Below are 11,620 nucleotides of genomic sequence, written 5' to 3' on the forward strand. Positions count from 1 at the left end.
CAAGTATTTCCTCTTATTGTAGCTCCAATAATTTATAAACATTTTACAGACATTTTATAGAGCTTTACTCAACAAAACTCTGTAAAATATCTGTAAAATAAATTTACAAAGATTTTATATTTATGGGGTTAAGTGTTAAAGTCTGTAAATTTATTATTTGCAGACATTTTATGAAGTCTGTAAATGGTCCAAATTTTCCAGTGTATATCTTCAGGGCTCAACAGTTCCACCCGCTGCAGAACCCCACTTGGTATACTACTGCTGAAGGGAAGCTTTGTGTTGGACCGTTTATGGTCCCATTGGCAAGCCTAGTGATGACAGTGTCTATGTTGCAAGTAAAATCCGTTCTCAGGTTGAATCCGTTTTAACCTAGGTTAAATTCGTGATCCGCATTTTAGCTTGGTTGAATTATCCACTCAACCTATCTTAAACCTCCTCCAAAAAGGAGACTTGTACCTTCCCTCCTCAAGCTCTGTTTTACACATCTCAACACATCTTCTTAATCTTTGTTATCATCTTATCGGTTTCTGTATTCATATACTTATTAATTGAGTCTCTACAGTAGAACATACTAAGGGAACAAAGAACTGTACTTTGCACTTACCGGTTCTCGAACTCGCACCCTGTAGTCCTGTCTTCACCACTACACTGCACTACAACGACGAACATGCTCAATCCAGCAAAGATTTTTTATTTTTTACTTTTCTATGATTGGTCCATTTAATATCTATGTACAACAACCAAAACTAATCCTAACCTGACCCTAATTTTTCTCTAGGCTTAAGGTAGGCTCCAAAAGAGTTTCTTTAATCCATCTGAGTGCGTATTCAGTCTCAAGCTCTTAGCCTCCAGCAGCTTGCCCTCATAGCTATTTTTGGCCCAGTGCTTACCTTGAGACCCGGAGATCCCGGGTTCACGACCCGCTCTGACCACTCGTTGAATTTGATCCTGGTAGTCCCTGGTTAAACTTCCCAGCAGCACTTGTAAATAGCCAACTGGTTTGCCTCCAGCCAGTTGGGATTCTTAACAGTTGTTTTTGTTCTGTTCTGTTTTGTCGTTTTGTTGTGTTTCATTGGCCCTGAAAAGCCCCTATGGGGAGCGGTCAATTAAGTATGTATTGTATTATTATTGTTGATCTAAGTTTTGCCAGGGGTCTTAAGTTTGACGACGTCAAACGCGCGCTCAGCTATTTTGCGAGTCCATTTCTCGCGCGCCTGTTTTTGTTCGCGTCATGCAGCTCTCCAATCTATGTGACACTGTGACACAAATAAATACATATATCAACTTTATCTATGTCAAAATTCAGTGTAGAAAGTAGTATAGAAAGTTAGTACTTTATCGCAAACGTGACTATCGAGCCAAAAACATAAGCTAAAAAGGAGCAAACAATTCCTTACAAACTTTAATATATTTGAATAGATCAATCTTAGCATTCATGCATTTTTACACATATTCCTTTATATTAACTTGAATAAATTGTTTCCAATTAAAAACAAAGAGAGAAGTCGCACGAAAAATTAAAACCCTCAGTTTTTATATACTTAGTAAACACATATTCATCAGTTAACTGAGTGAAATCTCACAACGTTCAAGTCCTTAAGAGGAAAAAGCTGAACTGGCTCCGAGCGAGATCTACAACGCAATAATAAAAACAGAGCTCTTTTGAACTCTGGCATTTTTAATGCATATAACAATGGATTTATAAGAGAGTTTGCTGAAAGTAAGCAAAATAACGAATATTGCAAATGGAGCCATGTTTGATAAGAAATGGTTCCAGACATTTCGCCTGAAGTAACAATAAAAAGAAACCAGAAAATTGTAAATGGCATCACTAGTATTAACGATACAATTGTTACAATGAACAGTGTCTTGGTCAGATTTCTTTCTCTTCTGATTGCACCATGATGCTGAGGATGAGTTCCACAGTTAAATTTAGTAGCGATGGACGAGTAAGAAACAACGATAATCAAAAGGCAAGAAAATTGCAACGCGAAGTATGATGCTTTCGCTTGAAAAAAAAAAGTGGTATCCGAGCGGCCCAGGAAAAGAGGTAAAACAACGAGAGCTGTAGACAAGGCAGCTGTAAACCAAACACCCGCAACAGCTGCTCCAAATATCTTCTTTTTCAGGAGGCGATGCTTGAATGGACGGAAAGTTGCGTGCATCCTCTCCAAAGAAATAGCAGCAAGGTTTGCTACAGAGGCTGCTGTAAAGAAATGTGCCAAACTTGCAAAACATGTGATGATGTCAAAGCTCCTGAACAGGTTTATCGTCCACAAGTTACAATTGACGCCCAATAACAAACTCTCAGTGATCAAGATGTATGCAACAAACATGTCTGCAACCGCCAGGCTGATCACCAGGTACATGCTACGCTTGCGAAGGATTCGCTCTTTCAGGTAAATAATGATTGTAAGGGCATTTCATGGTCACTATAGCAACAGCTTCGATGTTAAATACTGTCAGCCAGGCGATGCACTCGGATGAAGAAAAGAACTCGAAATTTGGAGGAAGTGTTCTGTTTTGGTGATGAGAATCACTGGCCATCTACGTGAAGAAAGAAAACGACGATTAGAACATTAGGTTAATTTGTGATTGATTAAAAGAATGCGGTTTTTAGGTAACGCAATACAAAAAAGAGGAAAGAGGTAATTCGTTAAGAATTAAATCGAAGGTAACAAACTAAGCATTCTGATTGGCCAATAATCACAGATAACCAATCAAATGTGAGTCCCCTGCACAATGATCACAACTTTTCTTTTATTTAATATATCAATAAGTAGCCACAATTTTTTTTTTCGTACAATTTGAAAAAATTAAACACTGATAAATTTAAGACCTCTGGGCTCGTGCAGTTTACTTGGGTTTTAGAAGCCTTACAATATTTTTTTGTCCCAATTTGCACGAAAACATCGTGATTATTCATATACACGCAATCTCGCTTTAAAGCAATGAACGAATGCACTTCGTATTAGTAACATTCCGTGCTAAAATGTATTTTATGATCGTTTGATAAAGCAGCTGAAAATGAAGTGACACAGAATAGAACCAATAAAAGCGGCCTCTAAGTGGTGCATTGACATCGAGCACAAAAGCCCGAGTTGATGAGTCTGAATATTGATCCACAAGCGGATGCTATCTTTGAGAAGACAATGTTGGGGAAACAGCCTATGTTTCAACCCCATGCACACATTTCTGGGTAGTTTCCCGAGTTAGTTTGCTAAATGTCTTTTAAAAGCGCACACAAAATCGTTGACTTTTGCTTACCTTTTTCCTTGTAGGTTCTTTATAATCTACCCCAAAATACTTCAATACTTCAACGCTGTTCTACGTTAACTGAAAGACCAAAAATAATCTATACCTGTTACACGTTTGTTAAATAGCGGAAATTGAAATGTTTTGACTATGTATAGGTTTCGAGAAACTTGGCTCTTTTCTTCAAACGATGATATGCCAATAATTTGATACATATAGACTACAATTTTTATTTGTCGAGTCCTTTAAATGTTCAAGTCCCAGTTCAAGATCATAAAATTCCGCATATATGTTGCCGGTAAAATCCGTTCTCAGGTTGAATCCGTTTTAACTTAGGTTAAATTGGTGATCCTCATTTTACCAAGGTTCAATACGCACTCAGATGGATTGAAGAAACTTTTTTGAAGCCTAAATTAAGCTTAGAGAAAAATTAGGGTCAGGTTAGAATTAGGTTTGGTTTTTAGACGTAGATATCAATTGACTTACCATACAAAAGTAATTTATGAAAAGACCTGTGTTGGGTTGCGCATGTTCGTCGTCGTAGTGTAGTAATGAAGACACAGGACTATAGATCTGGAAGGCCGGAGCTCGATCACCGGTAAGTACACAGTACAGTTCTTTGTTCCCTAACTTTGTTGTAATGTTGACACTAAATCGATCAGTCTATGAATGCAGAAGCCGATAAGATGATATATATGAAACATTAAGAAGATGTGTTGAGATGCGTAAGACAGAGCGTGAGGGAAGGTATTGGTGTTTTCAATCCTATCAAGGTAGAGTGCATATTCAACCTAGGTAAAATGCAGATCACGAATTTAACCTAGAAGGTAAAAACGGATTCAACCTGAGAATGGATTTGACCGACAACAATTTTGAAATAATAAGAGACTAAAATATTTGCATAAAAATCCGAGCAACGACAATAAGGCTTTAGAATACAAGAATAAGGCGCACATTAAGGTATGAAAAACGAATGAGAAAATTTTAACATTTCTTAAAGTTTGAAATTTTGAAATGTCAATTAAAAATGCCTTAGAGTACGAAAATAAAGAACAAAAGGAGATTAAGAGAAGAAAAGCGAAGGAGATGACAACGATTGGGGAAACTGGACAAACTGTTACAGCTTTGCGCGAATATAGTCATCCTGTTTTTTTTAGTTTTATTCTCATTTCAAGTTAGTTTAAATTTTATTTACCGTTAGTTAAAAAACAAGAAGGTAAATGAAGTGATATATCTGGTGTCCGTCAAGGGAGTATATTAGGGCCACTTCTTTTCCTGCTGTATATAAATGACTTCCCCATAAATATAAGCTGTAGTACAGAGCTTTTTGCTGATGACAGTGTACTTTATCGTAACATCGCATTTGTAGATGATTGTGTTGAGTTTCAGGGTGATCTGTCAAGCTGAATGCCGAAAAGTGTAAGGCCCTACATGTTACCAAGTCTAAATATCCTTTAGTTCATCAGTATGTGATAAATGAGAATAACCTGTCGGCTGTAGATAAACATAAGCATCTGGGTATTTGGATTGAATCTTCTTTAAGGTGGGACACTCATATCAATTACATTGTTGGTAAGGCAAATCGAGTCTTGGGTCTAATAAGGAGAACATTTGGGCCCAAAGATCTTGTGGCAATTAAAACAGCTTTTAATGCTTTAGTTCTTCCTATTTTGGAATATGCCTGCCCAGTGTGGAACCCTTATTTGGTTAAACACATACACAGTATTGAATCCATCCAGCGTCGTGCTACTCGATTGATATGTGGATCTGATAAACCTTACTCTGAAAGGCTCATTGAACTAAACTGGTCATCATTGGAGCTTCGAACGAAATACCTCGGCTTGCTTCAGCTTTACAAGATAATTCATGGCTATTCTGATATTGACTATATACCGCATATGTGGATCTGACTGGCCCAACAAGAACTAGAAGTAACCAAGACTTTAAAATTAGGCCTAAAGCAGCAAGGACAAACTATTTTAAATTTTCATTTTTTAACCGTTACGTTAATGACTGGAACTCTTTACCTAACTCAGTTATGTCTGCTTCTAGCTTAAGCTCGTTTAAAACTTTGCTACTTAATTGCCTTTGTATTTAGATAGGTCTTTTATGTTTCGTACACATTGTGAAATTATATATTAGATATACTATTCTTAATTGTAAAGTTTTAACTTTTATTTTTGGAGAGCAGTTTTTATATGGGAATTCAGTTTTCCCCTATTGCTTTTCTTTACCTATTGTACTTTTGTGTATATATTTTCTTTTGTACATTGGTAAAAAGCTTTATTAAACTTAAACTTATACCAACCTTTTGTTGTTGTTTTTAACAAAAACCAGCTAATATGGCAACAGGAAACCGGTTGCTGCAAAAACTTTATTTCAACTGGTGAAAAGACTTTCAAAGCAGGGCAAATAAGGTACAATGCGCGAAAGACGCTAAATTACTAACCTTGGACACACCTCTTTCAGTTTTCGTCTTGGGCAATTTGTCTATACCTTGCTTACCAACTTGTAAAGCCAAGACTTAAAATTAAATCAAGTTTAGGTTCAATGCGTAGGCTAACGACTGAAACGACTGAATGAGTCTGAAGTGAATTATCAACGCCCAAAGGCAGCCGAGAGCTTCTTATACCTAGTAAGAGCTCTATCATTAGCAAATTAAGTGTACAACACAGCCTACGTTATGCTTTCCCTCGCCAATTAATTTCTAATAGATGTAATAAAGATGTTATCAACCTTGTTTTACACTCCAAAGTGCAAGTTACGACACCTTTTTATTTTTTCCAGTAAATTCAGTAACGTCATTGTGCTTCGCCCTCGCGCGAACAACTTAAGTGAAAAAAATTACAAGTGGAAGTTAAGTTACGGAACTCGACCTCTATGAATAAAAGCTGATATATATTTTCTTCCAGGAAAACGTATTCGTATTTAAACTTGCGTAATTGTGCTGAATGAAAAATTTGCTATAGCAGATAGAACCCGAGAGGAAGAAGTTTAAAGTAAGGTTAATTCACAAATTTGGTCACCTGTCCAGCATGGGACAATAACGCCTACTCGAGGTCATGTTATTGATCGTCGGCATTTTGCAAAAGAAATAACTGTAGCCCGCTTTCAAGTAATATGTAACAAGGTAATGAAAGTATATTCTAGTGTTTATTAAAAAAGACGGGTCTGAAATTTAGGCTTTAAAATGTCATCAATATATTACCAAGACAACTAGCTCGCACAAAGAAGAGAAAACTATTTTTCCTGCAAAAGACCTGAGAATGGAAGTCGCTTCAAAAAATTAAAATGCTATAGTGAATTGTGAAGTGAGGAAGTGACTGAAATATTGTGCTGTTTCATCTTAACAGAAAAGAGAGAAATAATCACCTATGTATTTATACTAAAACAGTGATTATCGGTGAATATTCACCTCGACTTCGTTCGGTGAATATTCACCGATAATCACTTCGCCTTCGGCGAATAATTGTTAATTAGTGTGCAGTGGCTGGAGGTCGTCTTAGAAATAACGACGTTTTTTTCGTTTTTCCAAAGTTTTGGAGGAAAATTTGGATGCAAATGGGTAATTAAATTTCTGAGAAGTCTAAACGAAGGACATTTACGGTTTCGTGACTTTCAAAAAAGTTGAAATTATTGAAAAAGCTAATGCGCTCGCGCACACAACTTAGATTTTAAATGGCAATTCAATCCGAGCAATCTTTTTCAGGCGCAAAGTTTAATAATACGTATGTAGTTGCTATGGTTTTATTTATCATCCCCAGTTTTCCATAGTCCTGTCTTCACCACTACACTATAACGACGACCATGCGCAACCCAACACAGTTCCTTTCATTTTTTACCTTTCTATGATTGGCCAATTACTATCTATGTATAACAACCAAAACTAATCCTAACCTGACCCTATTTTTTCGGTAGGCTTAAGATAGGCTCAAAAGAGTTTCTTTAATCCATCTGAGTGCGTATTCAACCTGAAAGTCTTATCTTCCAGCCACTTGAGCTCATGGCTATTTATTTCTCTAAGTCTTGCCAGGGATCTAAAGTTTGATTATGTCGAACGTGCTCTCAGCTTTGCGGGTCCATTTCTTGCGCGCATGTTTTTGTTCGCGTCATGCAGCTCTCCAAACCATGTGACACTGTGACACAAATGCATATGTACATCAACTTTATTTATCTCGAAATTCAGTGTAGGCTTAGAAAGTTAGTATTTTATCGCAAAAGTGCATGACTAGCGAGCCAGAAAACATAAACTAAAAAAGAGCAAACAATTCCTTACAAACTTTAATATATTTGAATGGATCAGTCTTAGCATGCATGCATTTCCACAGCTCTTCCTTTACATTAACTTGCATAAAGTGTTTCCCATTAAAAACAAAGAGAGAAGTAGGACGAAAGTATCAAAACCTTCAGTTTTTGTATACTTGGTAAACACATATTCATCAGTTAACTGAGTGAAAACTCCCGACTTTCAAGTCATATCGAGGAAGAACCTAAACTGGCTCCGAGCGAGATCTACAACACAATAATAAAAACAGAGCTCTTTTGAACTCTGGCATTTTTAACGCATATAACAATGCATTTATATATATAACAATGCAATCTCTGTACGGTGGTCAATTTACATTATCAACTCCGTTGATATACCAAATTTTTGTATACTACTTCCCCACCGACGCAGCACCACAGTTTCTTTAGAAACTACCCCTTCATTCATTTATAAGAGAGTTTGCGTAAAAAAAGATGCAAAAGGAATAATGGAGCCTTGAGTGATGCATTATTGTTTAAAATCTTTCACCTAAGTTAACATTTACAAGAAAAAAGAAATCTGTAAATGGCATCACTAGTATTAACGATACTATTGTTACAATGAACAATGTCTTGGTTAGTTTTCTTTCTCTTCTGATTGCACCATGATGCTGAGGATGCGTTCCACAGTTAAATTTAGTAGCGATGGATAAGTAAGAAACAACCATAATAAAAAGGCACACAAAATCATTGACATTTGCTTACCTTTTTCCTTGTAGGTTCTTTATAATCTACCCAAAATACTTCAATGTTGTGCTACGTCCCGTTAACTGAAAGACCGAAAAAATAATCTATACCTGTTACACGTTTGTCAAATAGCGGAAATCGAAATGTTTTGACTATGTATAGGTTTCGAGAAACTTGGCTCTTTTCTTCAAGCGATATGTGCCTATAATTTGATACATATACACTACACTTTTTATTTGTCGAGTCTTTTAAATGTTCAAGTCCAAGTTCAAGATCATAAAATTCCGCATATATGTTGCCGGTAATATCTGTTCTCAGGTTGAATCCGTTTTAACCTACAATTGTAGGTTAAATTGGTGATCCTCATTTTCCCCAGTTTGAATACGCACTCAGATAGATTAAAGAAGCTTTTTTGAAGCCTAAATTAGGCCTAGAGAAAAATTAGGGTCAGGTTAGAATTAGTGTTGGTTTTTATACATAGGTATCAATTGACTTATTACACAAAAGTGATTTATGAAAAGAACTGTGTTGGGTTGCGCATGTTCGTCGTCGTAATGTAGTGGTGAAGACACAGGACTATCGATCTGGAAGGTCCGAGCGCGATCACCGGCAAGTGCACAGTACAGTTCTTTGTTCCCTAACTTTGTTGTAATGTTGACACTAAATCGATCAGTGTATGAATGCAGAAGGTGATAAGATGATATAATATGAAACATTAAGAAGGTGTTTTGAGATGCGTAAGACAGAGCTTGAGGGAAGGTATTGGTGTTTTTAATCCTAACAAGGTAGAGTGCATATTCAACCTAGGTAAAATACGGATCACGAATTTAACCTATAAGGTAAAAATTAAAACGGACTCAACGTGAGAACGGATTTGACCGACAACATATATACAATTTTGAAAGAATAACACACGAAAGTATTGGCTTAAAAATCCGACCAAAGACAATAAGGTTTTAGAATACGAGAAGAAAGCGTAAATTAAGTTTGAAAAAAATTAAGTTTGAAATTTGAAATGTCAATAAAAAATGCCTTAGAGTACCGACGAAAATAAAGAATAAAAGGAGATGAAAGAGAAGAAAAACGAAGGAGAAGACAACGAATGGAGAAAATAGACAAACTGTTACAGCTTTGCACGAATATAGTCTTCCTGTTTTTCTTAGTTTTATTGTCATTTCAAGTAAGTTTAAGTTTTGTTTACCGTTTGTTCAAAAACAAGAAGGTAACTGAAGTAATATAGCAGACTTTTGTTCCCGTTTTTAACAAAAACCAGCCGATATGATAACAGGAAACCGGTTGCTGCAAAATCTATTAATTTCAAAGCAGGGCAAATAAAGTACAATGCTTGCTTTTAAGACGCTAAATTACTAACCTTGGACACACCTCTTTCAGGTTTCGTCTTGGGCAATTTGTCATCAACCTTGTCTTACACTCCAAAGAGCAAGCTACGAAACCTTTTTATTCTTCGATGAACTTCCGTGACGTCATTGTGCTTCGCCCTCACGCGAACCTTTTAAGTGGAAAAAAATTAGTAGTGTAAGTTAAGTTACGGACCCCGATCTCTGTGAATAAAAGCCGATATATATTTTCTTCCAAGAAAACGTATTCGAGTTTACTAGCTGTTTCTTAAACTTGCGTAATTGCGCTGAATGGAAATTTGCTATAGAAGATGTAACCCGAGAGGAAGAAGTTTAAAGTAAGGTTAATTCACAAATTTGGTCACCTGTCCAGCATGGGACAATGACGTCTGCTCAAGGTCATGTTATTGATCGTCGGCATTTTACAAAAGAACTAACTGTTTTCCGCTTTCAAGTAATATGTAATGAGGTAATGAAAGTACATTCTAGTGTTTATTAAAAAAGACGGGTCTGAAATTTAGCCTTTAAAATGTCAAATGTCATCAGTACATTATCAAGACAACTACAGTAGCTCGCACAAAGAAGAGAAAACTATTTTTTCTGAAAAAGTCGTGTGAGAATTGAAGTCGCTTCGAAAAGAACGCTAAAGGGAATTGTGAAGCGAGGAACTGACTAAAATATTGTGCTATTTCACCTTAAATTAATATTTGTTGATGACTTCTTCTCCAGCTGCAAGGAGAATGTTTTTGTGTTTAACCCACACTTGTCTTAAACGTTTGCCTAACTTCATGTCAAAACGAAAGTGCATCAATAAATTTTAACACATAATTTGCCTTATAATTGTGCTTGCCGCTTCTAATGTCATCAGTAATATTTAACAATTATTCGCCGAAGGCGAAGTGATTATCGGTGAATATTCACCGATAATCACTGAGCCTGAGGCGAATAATTGTTTTAGTATAAATACACAGGTGATTATTTCAAAAAAGAGAAAAAAAAAACCTTTCAACGGGAAATCATCTTCAACTTACAGTGGCAAAACGACTACTGGCAGCCATTTTGTCCGTCGAGGTGATTATCGGCTGATAATCCGAGATAGCGAGCCAATGAGAGCGCGCGATTTTGTATAATCACCTGTGTATTTATACTAAATGACAATTATTCGCCGAGGGCGAAGTGATTATCGGTGAATATTCACCAATAATCACTGAGCCTGAGGCGAATAGCTGTTTTAGTATAAATACACAGGTTGATTATTTCAAAAAAAGAGAAAAAAAAAACGTTTCAACGCGAAATCATCTTCACTTACAGTGGCAAAACGACTACTGGCAACCATTTTGTCCGTCGAGGTGATTATCGGCTGATAATCGATCCGAGATAGCGAGCCAATGAAAGCGCGCGATTTTGTATAATCACCAATAATCACCTGTGTATTTATACTAAATAATAATAATAATAATAATAATAATAACAATAATAATGTTTCGTTTTCCTCTTCATGTGCTTGATCGAGCAAAGGGTTTTACCTAAAATTTATCCAAGGTGACTTCGAGCCAGAAGAATGCGGTTCTTTCGATTAAATAATTCAATTTAGATACAAAATATCAAGAGTATATTTTTAGATATTTAGAATACTGCCTGAGAGGCTGGAAGTTTTACTATTTTCTTTAATTTTTCAGTTCGACAAATTTGCGTTCAATTCTTGGTGCCAGTTTAATTCATTCGTCTCGAATTCCAATTTTTTGGCTCGAGTTTCCTCAAACTGGCAAACGTTTAAGTTAACTGTATAAAGAGGTACTAGGGCTAATATTTATATTTTTCCTACTTTTTATAAGACGGTCGAACAACACGACAATTGCTACAACTCCGAAATACCAGATCCTTCTACGACCTTAATCAAGAACAGCCCCTGGCCATGGTGCACCCACACACACAAATACACATGGAATGTATCACGCTCTCGTTAACAAGCACAAAATACTATTTCTTCAATGCCCATTATTCTTTTCCTCTGA

At 36.3% G+C, this 11,620-nt stretch overlaps 1 long non-coding RNA gene across 2 annotated transcripts; it reads right to left on the reverse strand.

Moving 5' to 3' along the window:
- Positions 1 to 1,184: 1,184 nt before the first annotated feature.
- Positions 1,185 to 10,251, reverse strand: LOC137988070 (uncharacterized). Of its 2 annotated transcripts, XR_011120734.1 has the most exons (5): positions 9,864 to 10,251; positions 9,620 to 9,757; positions 8,266 to 8,330; positions 3,268 to 3,336; positions 1,185 to 2,547 (listed from the first exon to the last, which is right to left on the reverse strand). It is a non-coding gene; the product is annotated as an uncharacterized lncRNA (long non-coding RNA). The 2 variants fall into 2 exon arrangements; XR_011120733.1 differs by having other exon boundaries at positions 9,620 to 10,251.
- Positions 10,252 to 11,620: the final 1,369 nt, after the last annotated feature.

This window comes from Montipora foliosa, unplaced genomic scaffold (genome assembly GCF_036669935.1).
Source record: "Montipora foliosa isolate CH-2021 unplaced genomic scaffold, ASM3666993v2 scaffold_405, whole genome shotgun sequence".
NCBI lineage: Eukaryota > Metazoa > Cnidaria > Anthozoa > Scleractinia > Acroporidae > Montipora > Montipora foliosa.